Genomic DNA, 18,526 nt, shown 5'->3' on the forward strand with positions numbered 1-18,526 from the left:
CTTCCTCATTCCTTCTAGAGGAATAATGACCATTTGACATTCATACAATAGATATTCATACATCATAATCATCAACAAAACATCTTCTCAAATTTTTCCATAATAAAGTTTTCTAATTGATCATAAGGATACGATCAGGAAGAAGGCAAAAATGTTAACCCATTTTAGGGATAACAAGATTTTCCACTAAAATTGTACCTCAAATAGCAAAGATAGAGATACCAAAAACATGTATGATCAATCTAGGAAGCAAAGATGTCCAAATTTACAACTTGGACTGGCACCCAAAATTAGTATGACAAAATGCATATGGAGATTTTTTCTCCAAGAGCATGCAACAATAAGCTATAATGGATTCCTTATGAATGTGCTTTATGTATGGATTGTGAGATTAAGCATTGTATAAGAAATAGTCCACTAAGGAGCCTTGGGCACTCGATCGACCACCATTGTTCAAGTATGTGGACACTTATGGGCTTGTAAGTCACTTTTTCTCATAATGCAATATACTCTCTCATTATGGAAATAGAGTCTTGCTCTTGCTAATACTCTTAGTTATTACCTTCTCTATGAGTGAGTGTAGGTCGTTTGAGGAGATGAGAGGAGGGATAAGGACCCATAGTCCAATGTGACAGTATGAAGATAGTGAGTGCCACAAAGGTGTGGAGCTCTTGAAGCGGTGTCCTCTCGAGATCGGCCATTAGAAAGATCCCCACGATGGGTGTAGCTCGTAAAAGTAAGATCTTATTAATGTGTATCTAGGAGTGATTGGAACAAACCATAACAACCCTTGAGAGCCTCACTCAATCCTCGTCAAGTTCAAGGCTAACCTTTCCATTTTTTGGGTCCCAAAAACCTCACATTTGGCACTCCAATCTCCAAAGCCAAAGGAGCGGCCTCAAACAGCCCCAACATCCAAAATTATGTTGGGTCCCAAACAAGCTACTAGAAGTGCAAGGCTTCTGTAAAGAGAACCCCTACATTTGGGTTCTAAAATCAAGAAAACCCATACAACAAGCTTTTGTAACCACACCATTAAACGCGCTAGACCAAAGATAGAGTGGACACCGAAAGCCATGACTTCGATGCCACAACCCCAAAGCTTAATCAAGAATGGAGAGCAGTGGGTTCCATCTTGACTCACGTGCTAACACCACCTTTAGAGAAGTTATAAGATTCTATGAATAAATTAGCAAGAGGGAGTACCTTACTCATATGCAGTGGCCTTGCCCATCCCTATTCCCATCAAAGGAGAGCCACCCATGGTGCCAAACCACAAAGAGTGATATGCACACACTTCTGTGGCAGTGCCGAGTTACCCCAAGGCTCAAAAAGATTACCAAGCATAACACCCATATGTGCCATGTTGTAACACCAACTTACCATCTAGAATTTGAAATACAAAGCTCAATGTGCACACTGATGCTAGTGGGGTGGCAGTAGGAGTAGTGCTCACCCAACCAGATGGTAGCTTTGAAGATGGAGTGACCAATCCACTAAACAACTCAATAGATTAGAGTACACAACCACTTATTGAGCCACCAAGATGCCACAACACCCATGTGTGCCATTTTATAACACCAACTCGCCATCTAGAATTCGAAAGACAAAGCTCAATGTGCGCATTGATGCCAGTGGGTTGGTAGTTGGAGTAGTGCTCAGCCAACCAGATAGTAGCTTTAAAGATGGACTGACCAATCCACTATACGACTCAATAGGGTAGAGTGCAAAGACTCTACCACTTATCGAGACACCACTTTGTGGTGATTATCGATCACCACAAAGTGCCTACTCCAATAGGGCAGAGTGCAACTGCTCCACCACTTATTGAGCCACTAGTTTCTGGTGATTACCAATCCACTATACAACTCAATAGGGCAGAGCACAACTAGTCCACTACTTAGTGAGCCACCACTTTGTGGTGATTACCAATCCACTATATAACTTAATAGGGCAGAGTGAAACTACTCCACCACTTAGTGAGCCACCACTTTGTGGTGATTACCAATCATTAAGCTTGAAGTATCACCTCAACAAGGCCCAAGTCTCCAAACCAGTGTCACAGTGCCTACTTCTCTTTAAGGAATTTGACTTCAAGATTATGGTAAGATTACGCAAAGAACATGCCTTAGCAAATCAAGGATTCCAAGTGGAGAGTCATCCTCAGAATAGGGCATATGTTATGACCTCCTCATATTTGCAAGCAATACTACACTCACCTGGTACGAGGATATTGGCATGCTGCTCAATATTGTGCCAAGTTGCCTCCCTCTATTGATTCCAAGGCTAAGAGGAGGTTGTTGCTAAAATAGACCACACCAGTTGATAGTAGTAGGCTAGCTTTACAAGATGGGAAAATCTGCAATGATGATAAGGTGGTGTGTTAACCCACATGATGGTTCCCTTGATAATGGAAGATGACCAATGATGACCACGTGGTGGACACACTCACCAGGGCATTGAGGACCACATGGACATTCATCAGGGCACATCATTGCTTTTAAAAGATTGTGCAATTAGGTCTATGGTGGCCCTCCCTCTTTTTAGATTACGAGAAACACAGGAATGAGGAAGGAATGTGATGTGTGCCAAAGGATTGGGGCCAAAAACCAACCACTAAATAACCCACCCTTCACTCTTCACCTCTGTGGGAGCTCTTTGACCACTAGGGTATAGATTTTGTTGGTCCCATCACACCCAAGTCACATTTGAGTACATCTTGGTGGTGGCAATAGATTATGAAATTAAGTGGGCAAAAGCAGGGGCTACAAGGGATAACATCACTCTCACAGTAGCAAATTCTTATACACATACATATTCACTCGATTTGGATGCCCCATCGAGTTGGTTAGTGATAGGTGTAAGCCCTTTTTCAATGAGGTAATTGACACCATGTTGGCTCATTTCCAAATCTTCCACCATCGGCTATCTTGTGCATACTACCCTCAAGCAAATAGGCAAGTGAAAAGCACTAATAAAGTATTGTGCAAGTTGTTGCTCTGAGTGGCCAAGGAGAACTCTCACGATGGGACCAAGCCTTATGGGGGGTACTGATAACCACACTACTTACAATCCACAACCCAAGACATCCCCTTTCAAATGGATTTTGGCCTAGAGGTCATATTACTCTTTGAATTTAATGTAGGGTAAGCTGGGGTGGGCAAGTCAACTTTGGAGCAACCTATGAGGCTCGACATATATAAGTATAAGTATTGGAAGGGACCCGAAAGCTTTCCCACATGGCTACCAAAGTAGAACAGTGCCACCATTAATCTTGCCTGCATGGCTGCCTGAGTAGAGCAGTGCCACCATTAATCTTGCTTCTGCCTAAGTAGAGGAGTGCCACCATTAATCTTGCTTGCATGGCTAATGAGGGTATTTTTTGGTTTTATAATTTTTGAATTTGGAAAGTATTAATCACATCAAATGCATATCTCTACTTTGTAAGGGACTAGACACTAGCTTTGGGTAATACCATTGCAAAGAACTTCCCATCCCCCCATAAGGAAACCATGTTAAATCCACTCATAGTAGATAAATTTAATGGTGAAGGTTTCCATACATGGCAACTAAAACTGAAGTTCCATATATGATAAGTAAAATTGAAGTTTGTTCTCATGAAATGTGCTTTGGGGGGGGGATGGTAAGTGGAAGGGAGAAATGTCTAGAATTAGAAGGGGAAGAAACAATATTTTGTCTAGGAAGAGATGAGAGATATCTAGCCATCATTGTATTAGGACTAGGAGATAGGTTTATCCACCATCACATTGCATCAAAAGATAATTCTAAGGTTGCATGGGATGGACTAGAGAAACTATTTGGTGCCAAAAAAAAGAAGTCCAAAATAACTCTAAAAAAGTAAATTTTTAGGTTGGACATTAAAGAGAGTGAGTCACTCCAAGAACAACTAAATAAAATGAAAAGCCTTTATGTAACAACTTGCATGTTAGGTCTCTAGTGGAAAAGGAGGATGCCATAACAATCCTTCTCAAGAGCATGACCTTGAAGGCATTCAACTCGTTGGTTGTTGGCTACCTTGGAGAGCCTACTTGACCTAGCCTTCACCAGCATTGAAGGAGCCTTGAGTTTAAATAAGAAAAGAGACTTGAAGTCAAAGTAGGTGGATCTTCATCACGCTATGAGGAGAAAGCATTCTTCATCAAAGGACCAAGAACCAAAGTGAAGTGTAACTTTTGTGGCAACCTAGGCAACATAGAGAAAGATTATTGAAAGCAAGAAAAATATTCCAAACAACACTCAAACATCATGACAAAAGAAAAGCCAAATGAAGGGGCTTCCCAAGAAGGAGAGGCCAATCATTGGAAAGACTCGTCTAGTTAATGAAAGAGGGCACTCCTCCTACCTTGTGTTTAAACCCACTTATTTTATTCCTACCTTTGTGTAAAACAATAGCCTCTAAGCTAACATTATAGCCTATGAGGCACCTATGATAGACCACTCTAGCAAATGACTGAGAGTGTAGGTCCATTGTATGTATGGTGGTAATAGTTCATCACTTGAGGGGGAGTGTTAAAAAAGCAAATGATGTTGGGTAATGTTTGGAGCAAGGGGAAAAGGTATGTGACCCTCAAACATTTTTATGAGTTGCAGAATATGGTTCAAAGGATTAAGGAGAGCCCAAAGGTTGAAGAATATATGGAATGGCCAGCCCATGTAGAGGCCAAAAGTAGGCCCCTAGAAGAAGTGAGAAAGGATGCGATGTGGGTGCTCACTTCATTTGATATGGTGCTCAAATCAAGGAAAGATTAGGGAGAGATTAACCAAGATTATGAGCCATGATTAATGGTGGCTAATAGAGATGTACTCAAGCCTATAAAAAGACACTCTATCTAAAGGACCAAATAGACAACTAGAACAAGTGGGAAAGGTGCCAAGTGGGTGCTCACTTCAAGGGATATGGTGCTTAAATCTAGAAAAGATTAGGGAAAGCTTAACCAAGATTATGGGCTATGATTAATGGTTAATAGAGATGTACTCAAGCCTGTAATGGACCAAATATATGATCTTTTGAGCTAACCCTCTTACCTTGTCATTATATTGCATTTTTATCATTAGTGTTAATCTCTTTCTTGACTTTTTAGCATGCTAAGATGTTGACTCTAGCATGCTTTTCTAGTATGCTAAGATGTTGATTCTTTCATGGTTTTCTAGTCTGCTAAGATGTTTATTCTAATCCATTTCTACATACCCTAATCTACTCTAGATGTAAATCTCAAGTCGCTTCCTAGATTAGCCTCTCGATGATACTTTCTCTTCTTGAGATCTTGGAAATTGATTGTTAGAATTCTGTGCATCTCATTATTGTGAGAACCTAGCCCTTTTATTGGCACACATGCATTATATCTTATGTTTTATGCTAGTCGGGGCAGTTGACTAGATTTATGGTATTGTAAAGGCCTCCTCTCTCATTGTTATAATAATCCAATCCAATCCCAGGGCATATGTTCTGAAGCCCATCTGTTGGCTTTACAACCCCTTGTAATCTCATGCTATGATAATAGAACGTGATCATTGTCTAATCTCTCCCTCTCTCTGAATCTCTCTACTTTGTCTATTGTGATTGCTTCTGCTGCTTGTGCATACTTTCACATGGTATCAGACATGTAGTCCTGACTCTCCACCTCTTGGAAACCCCCTCTTGGAGCAAGAAGTGATGCTGCATTTTTCATCAATGGTGGCTGCATTTTCTTCTCATGTACCCTCTTCTCATCCTCGTCATCGTTTTCATCTACTGCTGCAAGGTGTCATGATGAAACAAGCATTTTCTTCATCATCTGCTACAAGGTGTCATGATGCAACCTTGGTGGGCTACAGTTTTACTTCTTAGAGTAGTTTTACAATGGTGAGTTGGTGGTGTTTGGGCTATGTTTTCTGTTGTATCACCCCTTCTTCATCAACGTTTTTTTCCTCTTCTGGTGCTCCTACCCTCCGTTTTCCTCATGGAGTCTAGGTGTAATCTTACGTTGGTGATTGGTGGGTTGTTTTTACAATTTATATAGTAGTGTGAAAGGTGATTTCTTCACATGTGGTGTAGCTCAGACGAGCGGCTTTGACAATTCCTCTTTTACCCCGGCTTTCCTTCCTTCTCGTTTGGTGTTTCTTGGGGGTGTTATGTGGACTATTTTTTTGTTGTGTCCAGCCCATTCTTTCCTCAATTTTCTGAGGGGTTTGTTTGGTCCTTGTGCTTTTATCCATTAGATGTGCTTGAGAGAAGCTTGGAGTGTTTAGATTCAACGTTTACATATGGTTTTCTTGTAGCAATAGTGGTGTTTCTTTTACTGTGGACATGGCTCCCCCGTATATGGTAAAGGAAGACAAGCTTGATGGTAAAAATATGGTCGTCTCGCGAGAGCTTTTGATGCAAGGTCACTACCAATATTTTATATTTTGATGACCTAAGCTCCCTCTTATTGGAAGAGGAATTAGTCCTCACAAGGTAAGTTAAAGGTTTTGTCTCTTGATCCGGATCATACCTTAGCATCAACACACACAAGAAGATTCAGAGTCACTACTTGTATGGAAAGAAAGAACATTTGTCTAAGAACTACTTGTCCAAAAAGAAGGATGAGGGCAAATGCAAGTCTTCATCCCAAAAAAAAGGGCAAAGACAAGAAACAGGAAAATGATTCAAATATCTTAGGGATCCCAAGGTGCTTCCAGCTTGGGAGGACTAGGATGGTGTTCTTCTCTAGTTATACAAATAGTTTCCCCCTGTGTGCTTTTAGCCAGACGAGGCTTCTGGGTGGGAGAGGGGGTTGTTTAGCAGCTCCCATTTCTTGTGCATGGGACACATGTTGGAGTTCCAAGCATACTAATATGGAATGTAAAGGTCAAAATTTTGAAATGGGGGCTGTTAGCAGCTCCCATTTCTTGTGCTGCATGGCACGTGTTGCAGTTCCAAGCATACTAATATGGCAGGTGAAGGTCAATTTTGATATAGCTATGGATCGGTTATGTTCCAGATTCATTACTTGGTGTATCAAAAAATATGAACTAGATGTGTTCCAAGTTCATTATTTGAGGTGGACATGATGTGTTCACAGTCCACTATTGAGGTGAATGGAGTTCACCATACACTGGTGTGGGAATTTAGAGCCAACAAGCATTTCTTTGCTGTTTAGGGTGGCAATATTGTGTTTTGAAGAGATAGGTTTAGTAGGTGCATCTTCTGTGCGGTGTATTAAATTTGGCCGGTATTGGGGTATTCATGGTCGCATCTTCTTCATCAGTTTTCTTCTTTTGACATTTGCACACTATGAGTTGCAGAGGGGGTGTTAGAATTTTTTTCATCTCATTATTGTGGCACACATGCATTTTACCTCATGTTTATGCTAGTCGTGGTGGGCAGTTGTCATCCAGCTTCATGGTACTGTTAGATAGTTCATGGCCTCCTATATAAAGGTCTCCTCTCTCATTGTTTTATCATCCAATCCAATCCCAGGGCATATGTTCTGAAGCCAATGTGCTAGCTATAAAATCCCTTATAATCTCATGCTATGATAATAGAACTTGACCATTGCCTACTCTCTCCCTCTCTCTGACTCTCTCTACTTTGTTTATTGTGATCTCTTATGTGTGTGCATACTTTCACATGGATTGGATTTTTATGTTCAGTGCTTCTCCCCATTGGGGAAATCTCTCTTGTACTTATAATAGATTTGTTTGCATGTACATGAGGAATTTAGGATTTTCTATCGTTTTGTTAATGTCCTCCTTAGTGTATAGTTGTTCTTTGGATCTTTCCCCTTTTTTTTGAGTTGGGTTCTACCATCCCATGATGGGCAGTTGTTTAGGGCCCTTCTAGCATCCAGGTTATAGGAGTGCAATTATTGGGCCTCATGGTCGTGAAAAACTTTGGTTTTTCATGCTATCTAGAATCCTCTTTCAATTTTCCATGCCAACCACTTCCTATCATTGTTTCCTTCTTCTCATCATTTTCCCTCTATAGACCTTAAAGCTTGTCTTATTCAAATCCTTGAATCACATTATATGTGGATCATAATACATTGACCATGCACATACCAAAACAAAGGGTTTATTCCATGCACAACGAATCTAACATACACCACCATACTAACCTTAAAGCTTGTCTTATTCAAATCCTTGAATCATATTCCATGTATCATAATACACTGACCATGCACATACCAAAACAAAGGGTTTATTCCATACACAATGAATCTAACATACACCACCATGTGCGATGGCACGAACTCCACATCTGGCACACTCACAAGAGGGGGCACTAAAGAAGAGGACAGTGGAGATTGTCGAACCACTTTATTGAAACAATGGTCATCATTACTAAAAAGAAGATTCCCTGCTAGATGCAAAATCACTCCTCCACAAAGTCAATGGAGCCCTCATCTAAACACTATACTTCACATCCAATAAAAGAAATCGCCTACAAGGTAACATCCATTTGAAGAGTGCATCCAGCTTCTCTAGATATATACCATAGGTGCCCCAAGTTCTGCACCCAACTACCTTGGGGCTTGGATTTGCCTCTCACTCTACACTTCATCAACATCTATCATAATAATGCTAATTTGGGTGAAGTTCACATGCTATATGGCTCACAAGAGAGGTTAGTCCTCGTCCATTGTGCCCTTTACCTCCCCAACATTTTGTAAAAATTCCCCCAATTGGAAGGGCTCCCTCAAATTTATCAAGAATATCTTGTTTGAAGCTGGCATTAACAATAATAGGGTCAAATTTGACACAATCAATGTGCCATGCTTACTACCCCTCTCAAGGGTACTACGTTCCTTACACACCAAAGGTTATGGGACCAACATTGGACCATTTTAGCTAAACTCCATGAAGGCACCACATCAAATTGGGCCAAAGTCTTTAGTATGGGACTTCACGGTGCCTGCAAGTCTCATGCCAGCAAGATCAATTGTGCCTGCATGCTCACTAAGGTCTTATATCAAGCCATCGACAAAGAGCTACCCACCATTAGTAACCCAAGCTGACTTAATCCACCTTGATAAGGTCTACCTCTTTGACAAACCTGACCTAAACCTCCCCCTAAAGAAGAAGAAGCTTGAGATAAATTACAACCCTTCAAGAACCTCACCCATGGCTACTCTTGCAGAGCACCACTCCACTCCAACCCAACCCCATTACCCATGGTCACACCCTTTCCTCCTTACAAATCTGCCACCCTTGAGCTACCACAAGAGAATGGTCATGCAAGACTATCATCGCCCCATCCATTTTAAGAAGAGAACATTTTTTGCTCCGGAGATCTCTTCAAGCCGCATCACTTCTTCAAGATGCCCTCGGGAAGAGGTGCATAATTCCAATATCAAACAAGGTTTAAGCTGCTTGCACCAAGTACTTCAACAACAACCAATGCATGGGTTGGCTTCACTCAATACTTTTAAGATCATACCAAGGGCCATGGCCTCTGCACACCAATGAGCCATCTTACCTCTTTCCTAGTAGAGGACCATCTCCCCATCAAATCCTCAACAATGCCTTTGCATGGTCTCTATTTAACCAACTCTTCCCACATGGATCAGACACTAATAATGACCCCATCAACTTCTTGACCATCTCCCAAGCTGACACTCAACAATGGTTCACCATCATTTGCCATATCACCATTAAATCTTCCAAAAAGACACATGCTCCATCAACAAGTGCAACTCAAGTGCCAAGACCAACTTATTCAAGAGGAGATCACCAATCATAACCTCTCCCACTGTGGCAACTTTATGAAGCTTAGGAGAAACTCCTTATGTTATAAATTGAGCTTAAAAAAACCAAAGAAGAGGTCTACAAGCTCGAGCATAAGCTCATTCTAGCTAAGGCTACATAAGAAGAACTCAATGACACTCGTAAGCATGCCGCATGGAGGTCATATGAGTTTAGAATAATGAATTAAATGAGTCTATGAGGCACTGTGTGTGTTAACCAAATCCCATGTGTAATAGAACTAGAAAGATTCAAAGCCAAGCTTACAATGGTGAGAGATCAAGAGCAGTAGAGGGGTAGAAATAAATTTACTATAGCGACATCAACACTGTCATGGTGGGGCATTAGCGACCATACCCTTAATATATCAAGAGCATAACTTGAAGCCTGCCTTACCACCGAAGCTCCTAAGTGGAAGAATTGGCAGCATGCTTTTTGAGACCTCTTACAATAGAAAGACCACACCATTTTGAGACCTCTTACAATAGAGTTACACAAGCAAATCAAAAGGCTAGAAAAAGTGGCAACTTTGGAGGATTCCTCATAGGACAACCTTGACCAAAATAAGCTTGATCTCCTCCTCTCTCCTCATGGGCCTGCAACCTCAACACTTTTCCCACATGTTATCGATCCCTAGTGGACACACTCACTCTCATTCACCACACCCTTTCCCTATATTTGCTAAAATTCAACTTCTTCCTTTATGTAACCCAATCTTCCTATGCTACCCAATCTTCACCCCCTCCTTCTCCCCCCCATCATCGACACAAAAAAGAGGTCGAAGGGCAAGATCCTAGAACATTGGGTAGCCATACTACAACTTTTTCATTCCCAACCTCCCACCCACCATTAGGTTCCTTCTTCCCACCCCAAGGCCCTAACCAACCCCCTATATAGGGTCATTTAATGGTAAGCATTCTCAGCAATATCCCTAAACCCCCGACCTTTGATCTCAATAAGGGACCCAAAATTTTAAAGGAAGCTCCATTGGAAAGATGATGGGAAGGACCCATGAGTGTACTTTGCCTATCTATGAGCAACAAAAACTCAATTATCTACCCTATGTATGGGACCTCACCTTCACACACAACTTCCTCGCCACCCATGACACACCCCTCGATATGATTGAAGTGTGCATCCTCAACCAACAAGTGGAAAATAAATTTACCCAATGGAAGATTGACTATCTCAAGCACTCTAGAGGACTTTGACAAATTTTTTGACCCAAGGGACTAACTTCGCATGTCATATTTAGGAATATAACCTGAGTGTTGCTAGCTCTATATCCTCAATCACCACCAAATGTTGAGAGAGTACATGGCTGCTTGAAGATAAATATGCATTGATCGAAAGTTCATGCCTATCAAAAGCTGGTGGTGATGGGGGGAAGTTCTTATAAAATGGAGGTTAGAGGGAAAATCTGCATCCCATTCTATAAATTTCCTTACATCAATGGCTCTAAACCAATCAACACCACGGAGATGCAGCCTTCGAATGAAGAATTTTGATGATCTCTACTACACCAAGGTCCCTGACCAAGCTATAGTGGGTTATTCAAGCTCATCATCCTCATCCTTAAGGAGGTGCTAAAGAACTAATTGTGGACAATAAAAGAATGATTGGTCTTCCACCTCAATGAAGGCCCCAATTTCTATAAGAGTACATAGATCTCTACGGCATGGTCAAATACTTTCATGGCCACAGTTGGTCACCTTTGAAGAACATGCCAGATATCGGGTTCTGAAAACCCTTTGATATCATCTTTCTGCAAGCTCTTCTCATCACCACATCCTTCTACAAGACTGGTGGTATCTTTGGTATTAATGCAGGTTGGAAAGTCTTACGTATGCCAGGCCTCATCTACTACTTTCCCACAAGCTCTTCTCATCACCACATCCTTCTATGAGACTAGTGGTATCTTTGGTATTAATGCGGGTTGGTAAGTCTCACATATGCCAGGCCTTGTCTACTACTTTCCAATTACCTGCATCCACTCAAAGAGGGGTACTACTAAAGCTTCATGACCTTGATTTCCCAAAAAAGGGGATGAAAGAAAGTAGTAAAGAGAGTTGAAGAAAACAATTGAGTTGGAGAAATTTTTGAGATTAGAGGAGTGCACACATGGGGCACACCTTCCACTCATTTCCCATGCACATCACCTGCATAGTTTACTAAGGGAATTACATTTTTTTAACACCTTCCACTCATTTACCACGCACATCACCTGTATTTCCCATGCACATCACCTGCATATTTTACTAAGGGAATCACATTTTTTTAAACATCTTGCATCTCATGCATGTATGGACACATGCACATACAACTAACCTTGTCAAACGATAACCCTCTAGATACATCTTTGGATGTGGGGACTATGGTGGACCATGGTATGAGCCATCGCTTGGATCACCATTGATCTTATAAGTACCTCCAAAGAGCTTCAAAGAATTCAACCTCTGATTAAATTGACTCTAATTCTACATAATCATAACCTTACCCTTGTTGATTTATTAACCTAATAAAGCCTAATTTACTCTAATTATACATAAACATAACCTTAACCTTAACCTTGTTGATGTATTAGCCATGAAAAAGCCTAATCTTTAGGCAACAAGATGTGAGATCTAGGAGTAATACCCTATCAGACCAAAAAGGTTCAGGCCACCATCTTATCATTCAATGGTGGTCCTAATGCAAATTCCACAATCATAAGTGTGGGCCGCTTCTACTAGCCACCTAAATTTGAAGGGTCCAAGCCACTTTAACAATAGGAGGACTCACATGAAGAACTTCTATATTACCTGTACCTTTCATGTCACCTCGACAAGCTGCCTACCACTAGGGCTACTCAAAGATTATTACAACTTGCCCTGCATTCAGGATTGTAAGACGGTGCTCGACTTTATAAAGCAGCCTTACCATAAGCTTAAAGCCAAATAAGAAAGTCATTAACTTTGTGTACATATCAAATTTGGCCTGGTGATCGTCATGTAGATCAAGTTTCCTACTATGCGCCTATACATAGTAGGATCCTCCAAAATCTCTCCTGAATCTGCACTCAACTTGCCATTCTGATCCAATGGCACTGAGATAGGCTTACAGCCTGTTATACCATACTTGGACAACATGTCCAAGCCATACTGTCTCTACAGTAATCCAATACCATGTGGTGACCTAACCACCTCAATGCCCAAGAAATATCTGAGCTCCCCCAGATCTTTCATCTCAAACTTCTATCTAAGCAAGATCTTTACACAAAGATCTCTGCATCATGGTCCCCCGTAATGATCAGGTCATCTACATAGATGACAACAAGCACAACCTCTCTATCACTGTGTCTCACATACAGCGAGAAATCTGCATTGGCTACATGAAAGCCAATGGTGACAAGATATTCAGAAATCTTGTCAGACCATGCTCTTGGTGCTTGTTTTAAGCCATACAAGGCTTTCTTCAACCTGCAAACATGCTCGGGGTGACTCACATCCTCATAAACCAGGTGGCTGCAACATATACACCTCTTCTTGCAAATCCCCATACAAGAATGCATTCTTTATATCCATCTGATGTAAAGACCATTGCTTTGACGTAGCCACTGCTATATCACAACTCTCAGTGTTGCCATCTTGGCAACTAGGCTGAAAGTTTCCTCATAATCAATGCCATATGTCTGCGCATATCCTTTGGCTACCAATCTAGCCTTGTACCTGCTTATGCTTCCATCACTGTTATGTTTTACTTAGTACACCCACTTGCATCCAATGGCTTTCTTGCCTTCAGGCAATTGCACTAAATCCCAAGTCTCATTTCCATATAGTGCATCCATCTCCTCATCCATAGCTTTCTCCCAACACACATTTCCAACAGCCTCATCAATGCATGTGGGCTCTACAACTTGCACAACTTTTGCCATGTATGCATAGTGATGTGCCACATAACCATCATAGGTAAACCTCTGCACAGGATTCTTCACTCTCCCAGATCTTTGGAGCTTTGCATTCATGGTTTCCATAGCCTTCTTTACACCAGGTGTTCTCAGAGCTGGTATCCCAAGATCCTCATCAAGGCTCATCTCTGAGCCACTAGACTCTCCATCAACATGAGAATGCCCTGCAAAAATGTCAGGCATACTAAGGGGTTCAACCACTTTCTCTTTGCCTTTATGTGATGTACTAATCACATTTGCAGGACTGGTATTATGACGCAGCCTGCCACTCCATGGTCTATCAACTGAACCACTAGATGAGGACTCTCCTGGTCCACTCAAAGACTGTGATTGCTGACTTGCATTCTGTACAACCACATTTCCACTCACATCAGCCCCAACAGCTTCTTTTTCAGCAGCATACCAGCTGCTCATCTTATCAAAAACAACATCCCTGCTTACCCTTAACTCACGTGTAGCAGGGTTAAGCATGTAAACTGTCTCTGAATACCATTCTTCTGCAAAAATTCAGCGAACTCATTGGAGAAGTACTCTCCCCCTCCATCCGACCTTAGGCACTTTACATGTTTCCCTGTTTGCTTTTTAACCATAACTCTGAAATTCTGAAAATGAGTGAACACCTCACTCTTCTCCTTCATGAAGTATACCCACACTTTCCTTGTGTGGTCATCATAATAAATGTCACATAATACCTGTAGCCTCCCATAGACATGGTCTTCTTAGGACCCCATACATCTGAATGCACAACATCTAGTGCATTTTTGCTCACATTTCTGTCATGTGGAAATACATGCTTTGTTTGCTTTCCAAATTGGCATGCTTCACATATTTTCTACATACCTTCAACTTTAAACTTTGGTAGCCCTGCCATAATTCCTTTAGTCTGCATAGACTTCATTCTCTGCACATTTACATGTCCAATTCTTTTATGCCAAATGTTTGTGTTTGCAACAATTCCTGAACCATTTGTAAACATCGCAGCACTCACTTCAGACATGTTTACATTCAATGTAAACATTCTGCCCACTCTGTTGCCTTTTGCAACCAACCTTGCTCAATCATCTGGCCAATTGAAACCAGATTCGTTGTTATGTTCGGAACATGAAGTACATCTGCAAGGTACTTCACTTTGCCATCCTGCATAGACAATGGCACATCTCCAACATGGGCAATTGGATGAGCAGTGTCATCCCCTGTTTCCACAAAACCTGGTATTTCAAGGTTTTCATCTCCTTGAACCACTCCCCATGACTTGTCATCATGTGGTTCGAAGCACCTGAATCAACGTACCATATATCATCTTTATGTGCTGCTTCAACATTTTCAGACATGGCATTAACGCCATGCTGCATAACAAACAACCTTTCATTATCCTGATTGTTTCTGCTCGAGGATGCATAGTCGTTTTGCTGCAATTTTCCATTTTGCATGTCAGCCTGCTTCTTATAACAATCTGCCTATAACAATCTGCCTGCACATGTCCAGGCTTACCACAATAAAAGCATCCACGTGTATCATTATACTGCCTTTGCCAATTTCCACGACCTCTTTGATTCCCCCTACCTCTGAATTGGCCTCTTCCACCTGCGTGTTGTTGTTGTTGTGAATTCTAGGACTGTTGTTGTTACTGCTGCTGGCCATAATTTTGATTACCTGTTCGGCCACCTCCTTGGCCGCGTCCCCCATGGCCTCCTCTACCTCGTCCTCTTCCTGAACTTGTGTAGAAAGGCTGTTGCTCTGAACTGTTTTTGTTTTGTGAAGACTGTTGGTCTTCACCCAAGCTCTTCTCTTCTATAATCAACATAGACACCAAATCTGTGAAATTGGAAATGTTTTCCCGAGGTCTAAATAGACGTCTTGAACGCCTTGTATTATGGCCCGAGACCACGTAGACAGACTTTCACCTTATCATCATCATCTATTGAAACACTAATAGATGCAAGGGATTCCACAATACCCTTGATCTTCAATGCATAGTCATTCACAAACATACTCTTTTTCTCCACAGTATGAAGTTCATTCTTCAACTGTATCTTTCGTGCCTTGGTATTCGTTTCATAGAGTTTTACCAAGGTGTCCCACGCCTCCTTAGGGGACTTGGCATCCTGTATGTGCCCAATCATGGTGTCCTGTATACTGATAGAGAGCCAATACATAACTTTTCTGGCTCCTTGGTTCCAATCCTTGAACTCTTTCACATCTGCAGCAGTCGAATTGATCTCCGGTGCCTCTTTATGCTCACCTTCTACTACGTAGTCCCGGTAACCCTTTCCCATTAGGAAATTTGTCAACCTGAACCTCCAAGCATGGAAGTTGTTCTTGTCAAGCTTCTCAACAACAATCTGGTTTATGCCATCATTTGACATCTTGCCAGACACACAAATTTACCAGAAACAGTACTCTGGTTTGTCCTGCACAAACTGTTGTATTTTCTACAACGGTATTGTACTACACTCAAATGTCATAATAACAAGTGGCCTCAATGTGCATACATACACCCAATGGCAACTGTTTGACCTCCTTGCAGCACACACAATGTCTGCACAACCAATCTGTCTTCTTGCAATTCTTAAAACAGAGTTCTGCATAGAATCGATGACTTACCCGTAGTGCTCGAAATCGCCTGCTTTTCGAAAAACAGAGGTCCTAACGCACTCGAAATGTGTGTTTGGCTTGAAAAACTTTGTCCGATAGGACTATATAGTTGCCCTATAGCTTTACTCCCGCGAAGAAAGCTCCTTAATCAGAGATCGTTTGCCGGTGCCTCCCGTAGAGCTCCCGACAAGGGTGTAGTCACCAACACAAATAGGAAAGAGTAGATGAAGCTCTTACCCTCGTACCGCTTCCTGTGCTTCTCTTGCTTGCAGCTCAGCCCTTAGCATGAACTAGGCTCTAATACCATGAAAAGATGCAGGGGAGAAGAGAGCTTGAGCTCTTGCAAACACACACACTCACAAAACCCTAAAAGAGAGCACACAAGGTGAGAGGCTGAAAATCTTCTTCTTCTTCACACAACACTCAACACACCATATACAAAGATAAGAGTACACACTATGAAAAGGTACTCAACCAAATACATACTAGGATTCTCTATAGTGTGAACCCAACTAAATGAGCTAGCGCTATAACTATGCCAGTCTCTAGAATAGCTCTCACACAGCCTGTCATCCCACTGGCCGCATATCACCCATGATCTCACCAACCATGCGAGTGGTGTAAGTGTGGGGCCTATCTCCCAGGTGGGTCATCAGTGTCCACCGCCTCACTAGATGAGCTCGATATCTCAACAAAGAACACATTAGAACATGTCCTCTACGCCAATTCAGGTAAAGACATAGATAGAGGTCGTGGTCAAGGCTAAGGTGGTGGCCGACATGGAAACCATAATTATGGACAACAATAGTCCAATGATTCGCACCTACAACAATCATACACAGGTGAAAGAGGTCACTCTAGAGGTAGGGGGAGCCAGAGGAGCCAAGGTGATTGGCAAAGAAATCAGAGTGCAAATAGTATAAAGTACTATTATTGTGGCACATGGCAAAGGATTGCTTTAAAAAGAAAAAAGACATTAAAAGTGAAAAGTTTTAAGGCGAGAATCGTGTTTCGAGCATACCTTAGTCTATGTTTGGTCACTTCAAGGTGTTTCTAGTTTCGAGACGTTTTGATTGAGAATTGTCTCTACTCAAAACTTGGTTATTTCAATGTAGTAGTGCATTTTGGGATGCAGACAGTGGTGGTTGCACATGTATTGCTAATCTTGGGTGTATATACATATACTTTGGTCATATCTAGTAACATACATGTTGTGCAAAAGTACTCCTGTGTGGTAGTCACATAAAATACAGCCATGTTATAAGTTGCGTATAAAAAATATATGTTTGTAGGTTTGTTGTTGCAGGCAAATATGTCTAACGGACTCAATTAGTTTGTCAGTGAGAAGTTGGACAAGAACAACTTCCATGCTTGGAAGTTTAGAATGACTAATTTCCTAATGTGGGTAAAGGATTTTAGGACTATGTTGAAGGAGACAATGAGGAGCCTTCAAAGTTGCATGAAGAGACTGTCACTCTAGTAGATGTAAAGGCATTTAAGGACTGGAACCATGGTATAAGAAAAGTCATGTATTGGCTTTCAATCAATGTCACAGACACAATGATAGGACACATATAGGATGCCAACACTCTAGCAGTTACATGGTAGAACCTGGTGCAGATGTTCCAGACCAACACAAAGGCAAGGAATCTGTAGTTAAAATAAGAGCTGCATACTATGGAGAAGAAAAGTATGTCTATCAATGAGTATGCTTTAAAGATCAAGGGCATTGTTGAATCCCTTGGGTCTATCGTGATTTAGTGAGCGTCTGTCTCAATGGGCTTGGCAAAGAGTACAAGCCATTCAAGACCTCCATTGTAGTCAGGGATAATGTTCCCAACATTCGAGACTTAGTGTCTATGCTAAACATAGAGAAAAGTATCTGGGTGAGGACTCTTCTTCACAAAGAAGCTAAAAGAGAGCAAACACTCTATACATGACATTTTGGAATGTTTAAGAGTCAAGCATTTGTGGGATCCCACTGCCCCCTCCGCACACCGGATTCCCGGTAGCTGGCAGCAGAAGCAGCTTCCTCATGCTGCACGGGGCAAAAATTTTCCATGCCCGAAAAACAGGGACGATTCCACCATTTTTTATTTTCTTAACGAATTTTTCTAACGAAGTCAAGATACTAAACTAACCTTCATCTGAATAAACCAGATAGAAAGGAAACTATTACAGACTTAACTTGAAGGGATTAACGCTTTTTTCCTAATTGAATCAGGCACAGCCGTTGATCTATTCATTAGAGAAGTCTTC

The sequence above is a fragment of the Cibotium barometz genome, chromosome 19 (assembly GCF_041138505.1).
Source record: "Cibotium barometz isolate CiBa-2024 chromosome 19, ASM4113850v1, whole genome shotgun sequence".
Classification (NCBI taxonomy): Eukaryota; Viridiplantae; Streptophyta; class Polypodiopsida; order Cyatheales; family Cibotiaceae; genus Cibotium; species Cibotium barometz.